Source organism: Vicia villosa, linkage group LG1, assembly GCF_029867415.1.
Source record: "Vicia villosa cultivar HV-30 ecotype Madison, WI linkage group LG1, Vvil1.0, whole genome shotgun sequence".
Taxonomy (NCBI): Eukaryota; Viridiplantae; Streptophyta; class Magnoliopsida; order Fabales; family Fabaceae; genus Vicia; species Vicia villosa.
The window spans coordinates 60642610-60662504 of record NC_081180.1 but is presented as its reverse complement, the minus strand read 5'-3'; the positions used below and the strand labels follow the sequence as shown (position 1 = coordinate 60662504).

General features: G+C 37.4%; 1 non-coding gene across 1 annotated transcript; it reads left to right on the top strand.

Annotated features, from left to right (window-relative positions):
* The first annotated feature begins 17393 nt into the window (after window positions 1-17393).
* On the top strand, window positions 17394-17500 carry LOC131645318 (small nucleolar RNA R71). The gene has a single exon (XR_009296947.1). It is a non-coding gene; the product is annotated as a small nucleolar RNA R71 (small nucleolar RNA).
* The last annotated feature ends 2395 nt before the right edge of the window (window positions 17501-19895 follow it).

The window sequence follows — 19895 nt, the reverse complement described above, 5'->3', positions numbered from 1 at the left end:
TGTCTAGATGAATCTTCTTATCTCTTATTTGATTGAGAAACCATTCCTCCCGTAATTTGGATCAACTATGGCCCTTCAAAATTGATGGTCTTTTCTTGACAGCTTTTACAAGATAGACTCCCTTCTATGGAGAACTTGTTCAAAAGGTAGTTGATTATTGATGCTAATGGGATCTCTTGTCCTCTGTGTGTGTGTGTGGGGGGGGGGGGGGGGGGGGGGGGGCTAGAGTCGGTTTCCCATTTTTCTATTACTTGTGACTTAGCTTTGGCATTTTGGTGTTGGATATTCTAGTGGTTGGGATTATAGGTGATTATTCCTAGTGGTCATAAATTTTTGTTTGAACTTTTTCTCTCTTTAGGTGGTAGGGATAAGTCTAAGGGTGATTTTACTATGATTTGGCATGTTATTGTCTCGTCTATTTGGAGGGTTTGTAATGATGACATTTTTAGCGGTGTTCAAACTATTGTGAAGAAGTGGAGGAGAAGAGTATTTTTTTTCATTTACTTTCTCCTACTGCCTTCATAATCATAACCTCTATCTTAACCTATAGTGGATCGAGTGTCTGACTAACTTCAGAGGTTGGTAGTGGTATGGTTTATTGATTCTCTCTTGGTGACCTTTATTTTGTTTATGGTGGTTATGGAAATCTAAAATCTAGTCTGAACTCTATGGGTGATGTTTTAGCTGCTTGGTTGTTTTTTTAGATTCTTCTGAGTGTTTAGCTCTTTTAGTGTACCTTTTATCTGTTTGATTTTCTTGTTATATCTTTTTTTATTGGATTATTTTAGTACTTCTTGTATTAAATGACTCTCTCCTCTTTTATATTTTGGTGGTTTCAACCTATTTATTAATATTATATTTTCCATTTTGAAAAATTGATGATAAAAAACCTATGAATTTATATCTGATATAAAAGAATCTCACACAAATTATGTACAAATAATTGAAAAAGATATAAAATTTAAGTCTGCATCCAACCTCATATATTCCAAAATAAATGTTGTATGAGATTTTCTGCACAGGGAATAAAAATGTAATAAATTATTAAAGTAGATTTATACTAAACTAATTTTATTATTACAAGGAGAAACATACACATCGTCCTTGGAGGAGAGGGTGATAGTTAAGTTGCTAGGAAGGAGAATAGGGTATAAGGCATTGGAGACGAGATTGAAACAAATATAGGTCATGATGGCATAGTTAACATTATTAATCTGAGAAATGACTACTATCTAGTAACCTTTTTCCGTGAAGGTGATAAGAATGCAACATTTTCGGATGGACCTTGGTTCATATATATGATCATTATTTAATAGTAAAAAAATGGAGTCCAAACTTTCAACCCGAAAGTGATACTATTGAAGACGTGGTAGTTTGGATTTGAATAAAAGGGCTTCCAATTTAGTATTAAAACACCTAGATCCTATCCTTTATCGGTGACAAGATTGGCTAAATAACGAAAGTGGACAAGAACGTGATACAAGTTGAACGAGGAAAATATGCAAGACTATTTGTGGAAGTCAGTCTGGCCAAACCATTTCTTGCCATGTTTACTATTAAGGGGAGAACGTTTAAAATGGAATATGAAGGTCTTCATCTGTTATGTATCAAGTGTGGGAGATTTGGACACTTTAAAGAGGGATGTCTGGTAAGTAATATGAAGAACGTGGAGAGTAATAGGACATGGGTGAATGATAAGAGACAGACTTAAGTAAGAATGTAAAATGACTGGACTAGGAATGTGGAGGCAGAAGAGGATCCATAGAGAATAGTTAATAAGCAGCAGAGAGGTAAGAAGGTGGTGGATGGTTGGAGAAACCAAACTCCGATAACCATCAATGGTGAGCAATCATTGAAGGGTTCGATATTTGTCTCACTTAGTGAAGAACTCCTAGCAATAAATGACATAATCAATAAGAATGATGAGCGCATTGAGGTTATAACCAAAACCAAAACAACAGATAATGATGATCAGATGAACATTAAAAGGAATAATTATGGGACAAAAACTCACACAAAAGAAGAGATTTTAGGATTAAGGAGCATTCATGTAGAACGTAAAGCTAGGGTAACCACATTGAAGCAGTTAAAAGGTATTAATGGGAAGTTGAAATAAGTGAGCATATAAGACAAAGGAAATAAGTATAGCATGCTAGCAACACGTGGCAACATTATGTTATTTACAGAAAAAGTAATTGGGACAGGAAAAAATGGAAAGGAATATTTAGTGGGAAAAGTGAAAAATAGAAATACTTTGGAAATTCACCAATCAAAACAAAGCAGTTGGGATAAGGGAGAGAAGACTGCTAAAATGGGACAAAACACTTTTGAAGTTAAAGAAATCATATTTGATCGGGGGAGACATATGTCACGGGAAGAGAACTAATGGATCGTGGAGAAGGTTTCAACCCAAGCAGGACGCTGAATCAGGACCAGTTGCATGACACCTGAGAAGGGGAATTAAGGAAGGACACGAACTACAATGGAAGAAGAGAGGAATGGATGCCCAGCTAAACAAAATGATCAGGTTGATGTAGAAATTATTGGGTGAGAATATGGAGTAAGAAAATAATCTAGAAAAGGGGTGAATAGACTTTTAAAACAAAATTCAACTGATTTCTAATAAATGAATTATCGGAGGTTTTTAGAGTTTGAGCATGGAAAGTATAGACCAAAAATATAAGAATTATACTTATATAGAAATTGTTTCGCGTAAGCACTTAATCACATCACAAATATCATGAATGATCTAATGATGATACACAAGGTATTCAATTATTTCAATTGTATACTTTACGAGTTGTGTTTATACAACGATTCAATTTTACAAATTCTAAACTCAACAATTTTCTCAAATTTTAATCACCACTAAACATAGGCATGCAATATCATGCAAAATTTAAATACAAAAGTAAAAGAGAGAGAAAGAGAATACACTGGGATTTATAATGCTTCGGCGTTCATCCTCGCTTTGCTTATGTGCACTCTTCAATGGTTTCCAAATGGAACCTGCATAGCTCCATTTTATTTTGACAAATATTTTAAGAGTTCATACAATCACTAGTCCATAATATTGAAGAAAATAAATCTTCTATCTGGATCTTGACTTGTATACAATTTAATGTCAAACTCTTCTGTGCAATCATTACTCGATTGACGCTTTAAAATTTTCCATTATCATCAATCTTCTTCAAGCTTCGTGTGTAGCAATCACCCCTTGATCCTACCGAATTGTCTGAAGATTTGAGAAGAACTTCGCCTTGTCCGTATCCTTCCTAACAGTCACTACCAGGGCAATCTAGAGAGAAGAACCTCATTATTTTCACTGGAATTTGTTAGCACCAATGAAAACACCTCAATCTTGCAAGAACTTGAAAAATCTTTACCCAATATTCAAGAACGGTTAGTTTCAAGACAACGTCTCCCTTAATCAATCATAGATATCTCATTATCAATATCGGAAATCAAAACAAAGGTTGAAGAAGAAAGAAAATTGAATGCAAGGGTTTTGAACTTTTCAAAAGTGGGAGGGTGTTTATTTCACATGAAATCACAAAATGATTATGAGATTCATTAAATGAAAAGTCTTGACTAAAATTTATTATATGTGCTTGAGATTAAGCACAAAAATGAGTGGTAAAAGATAGTTAGATTCGAACAAAAAACAATACATGGTTTTAGTCAAATGAGCAAGTGAATGAAATAAAAGAAATTAGATTCTTAACCCATTTCACGCTTGATTCGAATCAAGAACAATGTCTGATTTGAATCAAAGACCCCATGATTAGAATCATGTACATATTCTGATTCGAATCAACTGCAATAGTCCCTAATAGAAAATGCTAAAAAATGGTATGATTTGAATCAGGTGTAAAGTGTGATTCGAATCAAATCAAGCAGAGGTGACCAAAAGGAGCTTGATTCGAATCAAGTGTAAATTGTGATTTGAATCAAAGTGTTTAAAAGTCACTGGTTTACCTCTGTCCAATTTAATTTGAATCATAATGTGTGTTTGATCTATTTGATTCGAATCAAACACATAAAATCTCAATTTTTTATAGTTTTAAAAGTACTTTGAGATTTTTCTTTGCACCTAAGTTGAATAAAAAAACACATATAGTTTTTATTCCACTGACTCATGCAATTGACTAAAAGCATCATGATTAAGTTCAAATATAACCATTGATTTATGCATGCTAAAACGAATAACGAATCAATTTCAACTTTGATTCAAATATGTGCAATCACGGGGGAGACTTTATAATGAAATATTAACATTCTTTAGATATTGTAACCATTGTGTTTCTCATCATAAACTGACTATATTGGTAATGATGGAAATGAGATGTGATCCTATGAAGCTTAATAAATCAATGGAGTTCGATGACACTATAGTGATAGAAAACAATGGATATGTAGGAAGAATAATGGTAGCTTGGAGAAAGAATCTCTTGATAGTGGAGCTATGTAGGAACAAATTCCGATATATTCATTTAAAGGTCAAATATTTGACTGGTAAGGAATTTTTGTTCACAACTATATATGTCAGTCCCAATGAAGACGAGATGAATGAGCTTTGGGAAGATTTGGAAGACATTGTAGTGGACATGGAGCTGCCATGGATGCTAGCTGGTGACTTTAATGATATAACCAATATTTCTGAAAAGAAAGGAGGGGCACAAGCTTCTATACAAAAGTGAAATATATTCATAAAAAGAATGAATGTCTATAAACTATTGGATATGTTAGGTTGAAGTTTACTTGGAGAGGTCTCATCTATCATGGAGGTCAAAGAATCTATGAGAAGCTTGATCGTGCGCTTTGCAATGAAGCTAGGAGAATGGAGTTTTCAGAAGCATGTGTCAAAGTTTTAACACACGTGGAATTCTTAGATAATTGCCCTATTATTATCACTTAAGAAATTACTAATCATGGTGAGGCACTGAGAAAGTTTAGGTTTGAAAGTTCTTGGATGCTAGAAGAGTTTTATCAAGACATGATCTCAAAGGCGTGAAGATAATACAAAAGCTTGGAGGAAAACATCAAGGTGGTTAGGGAAGATATCAAAGATTGTAAATTCAAATACTTTGAAGAAATATTACAAAAAAAAAAAAAAGAGAACATGGTTAGATTAAATGAGACGCAATGTTGCCTGCAAAGAAATGCTAATTTTGTAGGGCTCAAGAGACAAGAAGAAAAGCTTCAAATTGAATTAAGTGACATTTTTAAAAAAGAAAAGCTAATATGGTTTCAAAGGGCTAGAAAAAAATGGTTAGATGATGGAGATCATAACACGAGATACTATCATATGAAGAATATTCATAGAAGGAAGCTTAGTAAAATCATCATGCTAAAAAATGTTCATGGGGAATGGATAGAAGAGAGCGGACAAGTCAAAGAGATGATCAATGATTATTACAAAAAGCTCTTTAGAATAAGCAACAAGTGGTATTAGTGGAGTCAAATAGATATCACTTTTCCTTGCACCGAAATTGATGACCTGCAATGGTTAAATGCTCAAGTGAGTGATGAGGAAGTTAAGAATATTGTTTTTTCAAAGAACCCATGGAAAGCCCCTGGGCCAGACGGGTTTCCACTAGGTTTTTACCAACAGTCGTGGAAAATTGTTGGAAGAAAAGTGTGTGATTATGTGAGAGAAGTGTGGGTGAAGCCTAGTGAAATTACAAAGGTCGGGCAAATTGATATTTGTTTAATCCCGTAACTAGTGCAGCCTCAAATGTTTACTCAATTTCAAGTGATTTCTCTTTGTAATGCGATCTACAAAATGGTGATCAAGGCGGTGGTTAATAGAATAAAAGCTTGTATTTTGAAACATGTGTGATCGCGACTTTACGTGTCTATAAATCTGATGACTGCAAGTGCACAGTCGTGTCGTGTAGTTTTAAAAGATATCGAATCCACAAGGACTATGAATCGATCTACCGTTATCTAAGGTTACTATGTAAAGCTAGGGCTACTAAAATTTTGATTGTTCCTAAGGGATAGTGATAGTGAGAAATAAAGAATATAATAAAAGACAGGTATCAGTATGTATTTTGTTTAACTTAAGGTAATCCGAAGGTCCATTGGCTTTTGCATAATTTAATTAAAAATCTTTACTAATTAAATTGATTAAAAATCCTCGTCTCAAACTTTCGCTCTGTTGATTCAGATTACTATCCTAATCCTAATGTACGCTTTCGCCATCCCATTAGATTTTAGAAGAGCTTTTTGGAAACAACGTAATTAATAAAATGCCTATTTTATGAAGTTGTTATCTATTTAAATCTCCTAATCTCAAACTTTCGCTCTATTGACTCGGAACAAGCTAATATCCCTAACGTACGCTTTCGCCATCCCGCTCGGGTATAAAAACAATTTTTGAAAATAAATAAGTCCCAATTAGTTTTAATACGCTTTCGCCATCCTTAAAACTAATGTCCTATGTCTACTATCCAGTTAAAGATCTCAAACTTTCGCTCTATTGATTTTAACCTTTGACCGTCTTAACCCCTCAAACTTTCGCTCTATTGGTTTTAAGACTTACTAATTAAATTAGACATATAAACCAAAAATAAGTGATATTTAATAAAACATAATTAAGCCAATTTATTTCGGATCCCTCGGTTAACTTACTCTACATACCGACACCTTAGTAATTTAGCCAGACATATTAATATGGTTAAGCATGCATAAATAGATTCGGTTTATAATAATAGGCATGTTAATAGGCATACAATATATCATGCAAATAAACATATAAATAAGGCGGTAAATATTAAACCTGAATTAAATAAATGGCAAGTAAATCTTCAAGTATCGAACCTCCACCACAAGTTGGCTGGATCGTTCTTCGGAATTTAAACGGGCAGAAAATAAAACAAGGAAATAAAAACGATAAATCTAACGTAAGGCTAGATTTATAAAAAGTTCACAACAATTTCCGGTGTAGAAATCGTTGTGAGAAAATAAGTGTTTGAATGAAAGCAGAATGAAAAATATGATTCGCGGTACAATTTCGGCAGCACTTCGTTAGCAGGAAATCGGACACTTTGGACTGAGGTGACTGCTTCTATTTATAGGGGATGCTTTGCAGTGACGTTGCGTGAAAAGAGGAAATTCTTCAGACTGGCTTGGAGACGTGCGTCTCCGATTCTTCAGGAAGACTGGGCGCGTGACTTGAGACGTGCGTCTCAAGTGGAGAAACTTTAGGGAAATGGAGACGTGCGTCTCCCTTTTGCTGATGTGGCATAGGGACGTTGGAGACGTGCGTCTCCGCTTACTTGTGTGGATTGGGCTGCTTTCCTTCGTGGGCTGGATAGCTTCATTGGGTCTTTGGGTCTCTTTCAGCACACTTGGGCCTTATTTGCACTCCCTTTTTACTTCAGCACCTATTTTTCGTCTTTTAGGCATAGATATGGGTCGTTTTAGCTCCATTTCTTCTCTTTTTCGCAATTAGTCATAATAAGAGTGTAAAACCTGAAACAAAGAAAAAACTCGCGTAATATCATAATAAATCAATATAATAAACGGAAATTGCTATAAATATCTATGAATTTCAAGCTAAATATACGATATAAAATCGTGTTATCAAATTCCCCCAGACTTGAACCTTTGCTTGTCCTCAAGCAAAATAACAAGATAGAAATGGGAGGACAGCAAAATGAAACACGCTTCCACCACATCGTTCGGTCATACTCAGCTACATTGTGTTCTTGTTTGAAAATAATGTTGCAGATCCAAACAATAAACTTATAGTAGCGACACTAGACAACTCCCAGTATGCATACCAATCTGAATCATGCCATTATAGCTCGACCTTTTTGACTCGTCATCATGTTTTACCCTTTTCATTCGCGCGCAATCACATTAAGCCCATTATCTTGACACGCACATAGGAGAGTAGTCGGTTAGTGACTATGATCCTTCTCATGGAGTTCTGGCACAATATGTGGTATACTCCTTAGCATTCACTTGTAGATTGTGGGGAATCGGACAATAGTCCTTCCTACCAAGTTCAGTGCCAGATGACTTCTGAACCAATCAACAATGAGTTTTTAAATTCTTTGTATTTGAGATTTGCGACCGTTAGGTTAAATGATCTTGTGAGGATCACCTTACTTAGTAGGCACATTTCTTATTATGGTTAAGCACATAATTATTATTATGAGGATCATACACTTATATTCATCGACTCTCTGCGTAGTTTGTATCTAAGACGGTGCCGACTGCTAGAATAAACTACTAAGGGTTACTTCAAAAATTAAAGTCGATGGTTTCGGTATAACGGGTATTCAAATTGGTTACGCATACTTGGGGGTTTTAGAGTGTTGGGACAATAAAGGTATTGACTTGAATCAATTTCTATGCGTTGAGTGTTTGAGTAGCTTCGTATTTCTCAAACGTGTGGGGTTTGCGATTATCGTTTAAGAGCAAAATTTTTGTTATGGCTCAAGAAAATGGAAGAAATTGAAATAACTACGGAATTATAAAGATAAGACTTGAAATTCCATAAATATTCTTTATTGAATTAGAAAAAACATTACAAGGAAGGGAAATAAACTAAAAGGAAATAAAACTAAAGCAAGTAATACGACTCCCCCAGACTTAGATGATGCAATGTCCTTAGTGCATGAGAACTACTCCTCAGTGTTGCGGTTGCGTGAACTGCTTACGCCTCTTGTACGAACACGACGACGGCTATCAGTAGGAGAGCCATTCACACGAATGTTAAGATCATGCAATTATGTAGCAATTTCAGTGTATTGGCCTTCGTTCCTAATAGCGTAGTCACGATGCTCCTGTTGCATCTCTCGAATAAGCCTCAGTGTTTCATTTTGATTAGTCTGCATAGCTTGAAATAGGTGGTCTTGTCGTTGAATTGCAGCAACATGGCTTCAAGAGTGATAGGCGGAGGGTTGTTTTGAGGAGGTTGGTGGTCATCAGCTTGCCCTTGGTTGAGTTCTTCTTCATTTGCATCCACAGGTTCATTAGGATGTTCAGGTTGGTTATTTTGAGGATTGTCTTCAATAAGCCTCCAACGCTGAACATAACGGATGTTGATTCTTTCGGGGCATGGAAGGATGACATAAGGAATCAGAACTTTGTTGACGACCAAAGTGTATCGGCCATCATGGCGGGGTGAAACTAAGTGGGAGTCACGGCAATAAGTGAGGTCGAGTGATTGAGCAGGTAGCATGAGATGAGAGAGGGAGAGGAGATCATCACCAAGACCTAGAGCACATGCCAAGGTGGTAATAAGTCCGCCAAACAAAAAGGGGTTTGTAGCGGAGGCGTTGACACAGCCTTGGATATGTTGGAGCATAAAAGGTGCGGCATTGAAACGGATGTTGTTTAGCGCACAGTAAAGGAAAAATAATTCATGCTGATTTACCTTATGGTTGTTGGATCTCGCAAAAATAGTATGCCCCAAAACACGCTGAAAATAACGTATGGCGGGGTTTTGAATGTGAGAAGCATGTAGAGCCCTCCAACCAGTAGGAACTTCGCTAGTGAGATTAAACCACAGGTCGAAAGCATGTTGCTCCCATGAACGACCATTGAGTTCTTGAAAGATAGTGCGGAGAGCATTTGGTGACGTATTAAAGTGCAAGTACGTAGCCACTACTTCCTGATCCAAAGTATATTCACGGTTGAACATCCGAAATTGGATGCTACCGGTTGAGAGCGGTTGATTAGAAGGAGTGTCGTAGTTGAAAGAACTCAAGAACTCTAAGACGAGCGGCTCATAAGTGGGTACGGGTTCGGTACAAAGATGGTGTAGGCTAGATTTAGTGAGTAAACGGGTGACACCATCAATGAGGCCTAGAGTTTCTAGACATTCGGTGTTCACAAATTTTGTGGGAACAACCAAACGTTCATAAAAAGCGAGGTATTTTGTTCTTTGAGCATCATTGTCGTCTTCTCGGAAAATAATATTTGAAAGGTCGGGAGGTGGTCTCTCAGGACGCACACTACAGATGATTGAACGTGGAGGCATGGTGAGTTTGAAAATGGAAAATAAAAATGAGAGTAGAATGGTAGAAAATGGTATGAAGGTTGTGAAAAGTAAGAGTGGTGGTGGTGTGGTTTTATAGTGAGGTTTGAGAATGGTGTGGTTAATGTAGAATTAAAATGGATTAATGGTGGTGTTTGAAGTTTGAATGGAATAGAAGATTGGGAAATGATGAAGAATTAAGAGGTAAATGATGGAGGATGAATGATGTTTATGGTGTTTAAATGGAATAAATAAGGGGAAGAATGAGGAAGATTGAATGATAAATTTTGAAATTCAAATTCAAAATTCAAGAGGGAATAAAGATGGTCTTTATGCGTGGTCAAATGGTGCAGACTGCTGGCCTTGGGAGACGCGCGTCTCAGGCAGTCAGTCTGCTGGGGGACAGGGCATGAAGACGTGTGTCTCCTGTCCTTTGCATGCTGAGGTCTGGTCCCACAGAGGTGGAGACGTGCGTCTCCTAGCTTAGGGAGGTGATCTTCACGCATGCAATGGTCAAGACAGGTTCTGACAGATAACAATAAGTATGGAATAATAGTTCAGAACAGTGTCATTGTTTCATACTATAAACAGCAAAAATAATGGTAACCAGGAATATATGGCAGTTAATAGTAATGCAGTAAAACACAGTAGCAGTAATAAATAGAATATTGCATTTAAAATTAAACCGGTACTGAGTGTTAACAGGAGCAGAATGTAAAAGTGCAGAAAATTAAATTCTAAACTAGGAATATGAAATTACTAAAACTAGAAATAAAATCTAATAATCTAAACGGTAACATCTAGCCACGTCTATTGTTATGCACATTAGAATAAATGTGTTTGAAAACTTCGTCGAACTGAGCATTGACGGTGTCGATGATATCGAAGAAATGCATTTGCAAAGTGTGAAGCTCGTTGCGCACATGTTGTACATCTTTTTGTAGTGCAGTGATGGCTTGCTCGTGCGTGTTCAGATTAGGCATTCTTTGATTTACTGATGCGGTGGATGCAGCGGGTTGTTGTTGCTCGAGCACGACATCAGTCATATCAACAGTGTAATCATCAACAGAATCTTCAGAGGGAGTTTCAAACTCATACTCAGGTATAGATTCATCTACAGAAAGAGGTTCATAATCAGGAAAGGGTTCATCTTCAGGATTAGGGTCATAGTATCCAGGAGGAGTGTCAGGCTCAGATTCCGATACGTGCATTTCCTCATCAAAATGTTCATAAGCTTGAGGGGTTTCAGGTGATGGTTCTCTCTCAGGAATCTGACCATAGTAAAGCCAGTTAGCAGGGTTGTGCACACTCGTCCTTGGACTCGGTAAAGTGAACTGATCCAATACTTTGTTATCAACGAGTAAATCAAACTGATCAGGTCCAAGGTTACCGATGATACCTCGGTTAAAGCAGAAATGAATGTCCATAGAATGGTGGGAACCAAGAGGTGTCAATCTAAGCAAAGGTACTCTCATTCCTATAGCATTAGCAATCATAGTGACAGATCCGCCGATCCTAATAGGTGAAACTTCGTCTTGCGTGATGCGCTCGAAGTTTGTTAGCATGAATGCGATGGCATTGACCGGGCGATTCTGAGAGGAGCAGAACATGATGAATAACTCTTCTCTAGAAACTTCAATGATATTATCAGGTTTTCCAAAGATGTAGTGAGCAATGATCTTATGGAAGTATCTGAAAGCGGGGTTATGGATGTTCTCAGATTGGAATTCGTTCTCTTCAGGGTTATCGTTTCCAGTGATCTTGCCCCAGTATCTTTCCAACTCCCAGTAAGCAAGATTGTCTTCAGCTACTTTGGTGTATGCATCTGATCCATGAGGTAGCTCTAGCATTTCAGCAAAATCTCGGATGCAAAAATTAAATTCCATACCAAAGAGTCTAAAGAGAATGACTCCTTTTCTCAGTCCTTGTCCACAGTTAGGAAGATAGGTCAGGGAGCTCAAGAATTCCAGAGTGAGCTTCCGGTAGGTACTAAACTTGCGGAACAGGTGAGAACCAGTCCAGCCAATTTGGTTTAGCAGGTGCAAAACGCTTTCTTCGATACCAAGTCGTGCCATAGTCGGTTGGTGAGGGTAGCAAGTCAAATCCATTTGTCTTTCAGCCAGTTTATTAAATCTTGCTTCTTGTCCTCTGCCACGGAACACAACTTCCATATTATCGACTTCTTGCATCTTAGTTAGTAGTTAAGAAAAACCTAGAAGTTGAAAATATTAAGATTAAGTTAGAACTAGGCTAGTGTCGATTTTAAAAATAAAAATAAAATTAAATAACAAGTTATAATAATAAATATAATTATAAAAAGGAAATATTTTCTCGAATTAAGACAGCAGTTATAATTATAATAATTATTATAAGATGTATGAAAAAAAAGTAAAAATGATTAAAATTAAAATAATTAAAAACAGAATAGATTATTTAAATGAAAATTAAAAGGTTAAAAATAGAAATAAAGTAAAATAAAAGAATAGATAAATGTGGGTTGTCTCCCACCAAGCGCTTTGTTTTATGTCGTAAGCTCGACGATTTTAAAAATAGAAAACTATTTTTTCGAAAGAGCGGGCAGCTCGTCAAGTTTAAAAACTTCGATGTTTTCATCGTGTTCGAGGTGATGGTAATACTTTAGACGTTGCCCATTTACGACAAAAGGTTTGACGGTTTCTCCTTTGATTTCAATCGCTCCGCTCGGAAATATGTTAGTTATTTCGAAAGGGCCAGACCATCTAGATCGTAACTTACCAGGAAATAATTTTAGTCTAGAATTAAATAAAAGTACTTTATCGCCTATGCTAAAATTTTTCCTAGATATACGCTTGTCGTGCCATTTTTTCGTTCTCTCTTTATAGATTTTTGCGTTTTCGTAAGCGTCTTGTCTAAGTTCTTCCAATTCGTTTATGTCTAGAAGTCGTTTCTCACCAGCGGCAGTGTAGTTTAGGTTTAAGTTCTTAATGGCCCAATAGGCTTTATGTTCTAACTCTACCGGTAGGTGGCATGATTTTCCATAAACGAGTTTGAATGGGGTAGTTCCTATTGGAGTTTTGAAAGCTGTTCTATAAGCCCATAAAGCTTCATTTAGCTTGGTTGACCAATCTTTCCTAGATATAGCAACAGTTTTCTCCAATATTTGTTTTATTTCGCGGTTAGATACTTCTACTTGTCCGCTTGTTTGTGGGTGGTATGGTGTAGCTATTCGATGATTTACTCCATATTTTTGAAGGAGTTTCTCGAGTATTCTTGAAATGAAATGGGAACCACCATCGCTAATTACCAATCTTGGCACACCGAACCTAGGGAAGATGACGTTTTTGAAGAGTTTGATAACTACTCGTGTATCGTTTGTAGGAGAAGCGATAGCTTCTATCCATTTTGAAACGTAATCGACAGCTACGAGTATATATTGATTTCCAAACGACGACGGAAACGGACCCATAAAGTCTATTCCCCAGACGTCAAATATTTCTACTTCAAGAATGCCTTTTTGAGGCATTTCATCACGTCTCGAAATGTTTCCGGTTCGTTGGCATCTATCACAGTTTATTACAGCAAAATAAACGTCTTTCCACAGGTTGGGCCAGAAAAGTCCAGATTGGAGGATTTTGGCGCAGGTTCTAGATGTGCTATGGTGTCCTCCACACGGTGCAGAATGGCAGTGTGTTATTATGCTTCCTATTTCTTCCTCGGGTACACAACGTCTAAAGATTCCATCGGGGCCTCTTTTGAACAGGAGTGGGTCGTCCCAATAGTAGTGTTTTAGGTCATGGAAGAATTTCTTCTTCTGTTGGTAACTTAGATCAGGAGGAAGTACACCAGCAGCTAGGTAGTTTACGAAATCTGCATACCAAGGTGTGTCAGAGCGGGCTAAAGCTATTTCGGCTAAGTTGTTGGTTTCAGCGTTTGGATGGTATGGTTCGAATTCATTTGCTTCTAATTGAGCGATGAGTCTTTCATAAGGGAAATCATCGTCAATTGGTACTTGTTCGGGTTTTAGATTTTCCAATCGAGAGAGGTGATTTGCTACGACATTTTCAGTACCCTTTTTATCTTTAATTTCCAGGTCGAACTCTTGTAGTAACAAGATCCATCTCAAAAGTCTTGGTTTGGCGTCCTTTTTGGTTAGGAGGTACCTATTGGCGGCATGGTCAGTGTATATGATTATTTTGGCTCCTACCAGGTAAGAACGGAACTTGTCTAGTGCAAATACGACAGCTAATAATTCTTTTTCTGTCGTGGCATAATTCATTTGAGCTTCGTCTAGGGTTCTACTCGCATAGTATATGACATGTAGTTTCTTATCTTTTCTTTGCCCTAGAACGGCTCCTACAGCATAATCACTCGCGTCACACATTATTTCGAAAGGCTCATTCCAGTCGGGAGGTTGCATAATTGGCGCAGAGATTAATGCTCGTTTAAGCGTATGAAATGCTTCAGTGCATTTATCGGTAAAAATGAATTCGGCGTCTTTCATTAGTAGTTCAGTTAAGGGTTTTGTGATTTTAGAGAAATCCTTAATGAAACGTCGGTAAAAACCAGCGTGTCCCAGAAAACTTCTTATTTCTCTAACGGTTTTGGGAGGTTGAAGGTTTTCGATAATTTCAATTTTGGCTTTATCTACTTCGATCCCTCTATCGGATACGATGTGTCCAAGTACAATTCCTTGTCGAACCATGAAATGGCATTTTTCCCAATTAAGGACTAGGTTAACGCTTACGCATCGTTTAAGTACCAGTTCAAGGTTCTCTAAACATGTTTCGAAACTTCCTCCACAGACAGAGAAGTCGTCCATAAAGACCTCCATTACTCCATCTAGGAAGTCGGCAAATATTGCCATCATGCATCTTTGGAAGGTCGCGGGTGCATTGCATAGTCCAAAAGGCATTCGTCTATAAGCGAATGTACCATAAGGACAGGTAAACGTGGTCTTCTCTTGGTCGTCAGGGTGGATAGGAATTTGGAAAAATCCGGAGGAGCCATCCAGATAACAGAAATGCGAGTGTTTAGCTAGGCGTTCGAGCATTTGATCTATGAAAGGTAAAGGGAAATGGTCTTTTCGGGTAGCTTTGTTTAGCTTCCTATAGTCAATGCACATTCTCCATCCAGTTTGGGTACGTTGTGCTACAGATTCGCCTTTAGCGTTGGTGATTACAGTAACTCCTTATTTCTTTGGTACGACGTGAACATGGCTAACCCATTTACTATCGGATATAGGATATATTATTCCGGCTTCTAGCAGCTTTTGGATTTCCTTTTTAACCACATCGCTCATAATATGATTTATCCGCCTTTGATGTTCCCTAGAGGTTTTACTATCGTCTTCGAGCATAATGCGGTGCATACACAGAGAAGGGCTTATACCTTTCAGATCTGATATGTTATATCCTAAAGCGGTCGGGTATTTTCTTAGGACATTAAGTAATTTTTCAGTCTCGGTTCGTCCTAAGTTGGCGTTCACTATAACTGGTCGGTTTAGTTCTTCGTCTAGAAATTCGTATCTAAGATCGGTAGGAAGTGTTTTCAGCTCTATAGCAGGTTTCTTAGGTCCAGGTATAGGATCGGGAGTTAAAGCTAAGCATTCACTCAGGTGGTCATCTTGATATTCCTCACGCCAGTTGTCATCTTCAAGAATTGGCGGCATAGGAATTCTTAGGATCTCAGTTTCCTTATTTGGTTCGGATTTTATTTCTTTGACACACTCGTCGATTATGTCAGCAGAACAGCATGTGTCAATTATAGAAGGTGCTTTTAGGAATTGGGAAAGGATAAATTCTATTTTCTCTTCTCCTACTTCGAAAGTAAGCTTTCCTCGCTTTACATCTATAATTGCACCAGCGGTTGCTAAGAACGGTCTTCCTAATATGATCGGGATGTTAGAATCTTCTTGGATATCCATTATGATGAAGTCAGTTGGGATGTAGAATTGACCTACACGAACAGGGATATTTTCTAACATTCCTACAGGGTATTTTACTGAACGGTTAGCTAGTTGAAGAGACATTCTCGTTGCTTTAAGCTCACCTAGATTTAGTTTCTTACAGGTTGAAAGAGGCATCAAACTAACACTAGCAACTAAATCGCACAAGGCCTTCTCTATAATGGTTTTACCTATTACGCAGGGTATAGAGAAACTACCAGGGTCTTTCAGTTTTGGAGGCATGTTGTTTTGGATGATAGCGCTACATTCAGCGGTAAGCGTTACGGTTTCGTTATCCTCGAGTTTCTTTTTGTTTGATAAGATTTCTTTTAGGAATTTAGCGTACGAAGGCATTTCAGTTATGGCTTCTGTGAATGGTATGGTTATGTTTAATTGTTTCAGAAGTTCTACAAATCTTTTAAATTGCGCTTCGGTTTTTGATTTAGCTAATCTCTGAGGATAAGGAATTGGTGGCTTATAAGGTGGTGGTGGAACATAAGGTTTCTCTTTTTCAGGTTCCACTTCGTTATGGTTCTCTTTAGTCTTAGCAGTTTGGTCATCAGTTGATGTCTTTTGGGTTTCCTTTGGCTCTTGTTGTGACATGGGTACGTTTTGAGTTCTAGGATCAATGGGTCCATCGTAATTCGTTCCACTTCGCAATGTTATTGCGTTCGCATGTCCTTTAGGATTAGGTTGTGGTTGAGCAGGAAACGTGCCAGCAGGGGCAGCAGTAGGTGCTTGTTGTTGGGCTACTTGTGAGATTTGAGTTTCTAGCATTTTGTTATGAGTAGCTAAAGCATCTACTTTGTTCGATAGTTGTTTTAGTTGCTCGCTGTTGTGGATGTTTTGGTTCAGGAAGTCTTTATTGGTTTGTTGTTGGGAAGCTATAAAGTTCTCCATCATGATTTCTAGATTCGACTTCCTAGGGGTATTTTGAGCAGCTACAGGCGCTTTTTGGTAGCCAGGTGGTACAGCAGGTGCTTGTCCAGGTGCGTACAATGCATTGTTGTTCTTATAAGAAAAGTTCGGGTGGTTTTTCCATCCAGGGTTGTACGTGTTAGAATAAGGTTTCCTTGAGCATAGTTTACTTGATCAGATGGGACTCCGGTCAAGAGTTGACATTCGGCAACTACATGTCCAGTCAATCCACAGATCTCGCAGTTAGGTGTTACAGCAGCAGCGGTGGCTGAAGGAGTGATGGTTAAGTTCTCGATCTTTTGAGTTAAGGCGTCTACTTTAGCGTTAACGCGGTCTATACCACTTACTTCGTACATTCCTCCTTTGGTTTGGGATTTCTCTAGAGCGGCTCGTTCTCCACCCCATTGGTAATGGTTTTGTGCCATGTTCTCTATGAGTTTGTATGCTTCATCATGGGGTTTGTCCATTAATGCTCCGCCAGCAGCGGCATCTATAGTCATTTTAGTGTTATATAAGAGACCACCATAGAAAGTATGGATGATCAGCCATGGTTCGAGTCCATGATGAGGGCATATTCTAAGCATGTCCTTGTAACGTTCCCAAGCTTCGAAGAGTGATTCATTATCTTTCTGGGTAAATCCGTTGATTTGACCTCTAAGCATAGCAGTTTTGTTAGGCGGAAAGTATCTCGCTAAGAATACTCTCTTCAATTCGTCCCATGTAGTTATGGAATTAGAAGGCAGGGATTGAAGCCACGCTCTAGCTCTATCTCTCAAGGAGAAAGGAAAGAGACGTAATCGAATAGCTTCGGGACTAACGTTGTTAGCTTTGACAGTGTCGGCGTATTGCACGAACACAAATAAATGAAGGTTAGGGTCGTCTACAGGGCTTCCAGAGAATTGATTCTGTTGAACAGCTTGGACCAACGAAGGTTTCAGTTCGAAATTGTTTGCCTCAATCGCAGGTGGTGCGATACTTGAGTGCGGTTCAGCGCGTGAAGGAGCGGCATAGTCTCTAAGAGGACGAATAGCAGCTGTCATACCCCAAAATTTGCCCTCCAGATTCCTTTTTAAGCGTCCAAATAGAAATGAAGTCCATTGAACTTAAATTGGTCCAAGCCCATCCATATGTCATTATAACTTCAAAAATTTTTTTATTTTATTTTGTTAACATATTCTAATTTTTTTAATTTTAATTTTTATTCATAAAAATTCAAAATAAATTAATTAAATATGGAAGCATGGAATAGGAACACGTGAATCATATCAAAATCATCCAAATATTAATCTTAAGGACCAAAGAAATCATTGAAGATTGATTGGCATGTGATTGGCTTCAAAATGGAAGTTTTCTATATCTTTTCCATATCCAAAGCAATCTCTTGATTTCACAAAGATTGAATCTAGTTTTCTTGACCTAAAAAAAAGTCTGTTATATATACAAGAGGTCTCAAAGCCAAGGGGAGGATTTTTTTTGGTTGCAGCCGGAACCTAACAAAGAGCTAAAACCGTGAATTCAAAAGGAGTGAGCAGAAGAAGTTTGAGGCGAATCGAAGCAATTCCAAGTACTGAACAAACTTCTCCGGCCCCTTCTGAAGAGAATTCCATAATCAGAAACGTCCAAAGCCTTCAGGTTCGTGTTCTTCGCGTTTAAAATTGGTCAAATCTGTTTTTCATTCGATTATGCCAAACTACAAATCATAACTACTTTTTGACTGCATATTTGAGTTTGTATGATTGTTTGGAAGATTTCTGGATTGGTATTGTTGAGTTTAGATGCAGGTTTATGGAGATGCCATTGTTAGGGTTTATAAACTCCAAATTGGGGACTCTTGAATCACAGGGAATTGACCCAAACTATGGCCACCAACGAATCCAGAGCGAAGTTTCCGATTGATCCATGTCTTCGGAACGTGTTTACTCATTGTTTTTTCGTTGAGATTAGATTTGCAGGTTTAAGGCCACATACAAAAACCGTGGCCTAAAAGTCTGCAGTTCTGGGAAAAATACGATGAGGAAGAAGAGGACTGGGCGCGGTTCTTTTTTTTTATTTCGAATCTTTGATGAATTTTTTTATATATTATTTAAGTTTGATTCTATTAACAACATATGTATCTAGCGCAGCTGGCTAAAGGAGAGGTTTGTTCACCATAGGGACGCGGGTTCGAACCCTGGTGTCCCCCATTTTTTTTAACCAATTTTCTGAATGGCATGGCATATGGATCGCACATGTTTCACACGCAGGTAGCTACCATGCGCCCTCATCAATCAGCCATTGGATCATAAATTTCTTGGATCCATCACTCATGAGGCTGCAGCTCCACCAAGTTCTATCAACATTCAACCACACTGGATTATAGCTGAGTGTTTTTTTTTTTTAATTCTTTTTATTTTAACTACATTTTATTCTCTTTTTGTTTCAACATAATTATCATTTATAGTTTTTTTCTTATCTTAATAAATTATTTTATAATTATGATTTTATCGAAAGTTCGAGTTTTCATGATTTTATTCATAATTATTTTATTAATATTTAAAATTCAATCCTATTTTCAAATAAACCTTTCTATCAATTAAATAATTAGGATTACATCCAATAAATATTTAATTGATATTTTGATTCAAACTCTCGATTTTTATTATTCTATTAAACTTGGTCAATTTATGCCCTAATCAGGGTTTACGAAGTTCATACCTACACTGAATTTTTCTTCTCTTCTTTGCGCAAATTGTCAGGGTTGACTTTTCAGATGCCTCCCGATTACGCGCCACGTCAAGCCAAAAGCTAAGTCCTATTTCGTATTTATTTTAAATAATCATTCTATTTTATTCTGTTTTTTTATCAAATTAGGGTTCAATTTAATTGCCATGGAATTAGCCATACACTCACTGCTTCCTATTATTTCTTTTGCCAATTCTCTAATGGTCAGGGTCAATGCTTAAGGCTCAAGGCAAACCTTTGCCCATCAACCTTCATCAATCGAAGCTAAGTTCCTTTTACCTTTTTTTCCTTTATTGTTATTGTTATTGATTAGGATTAACCCTAATTATCATTTGA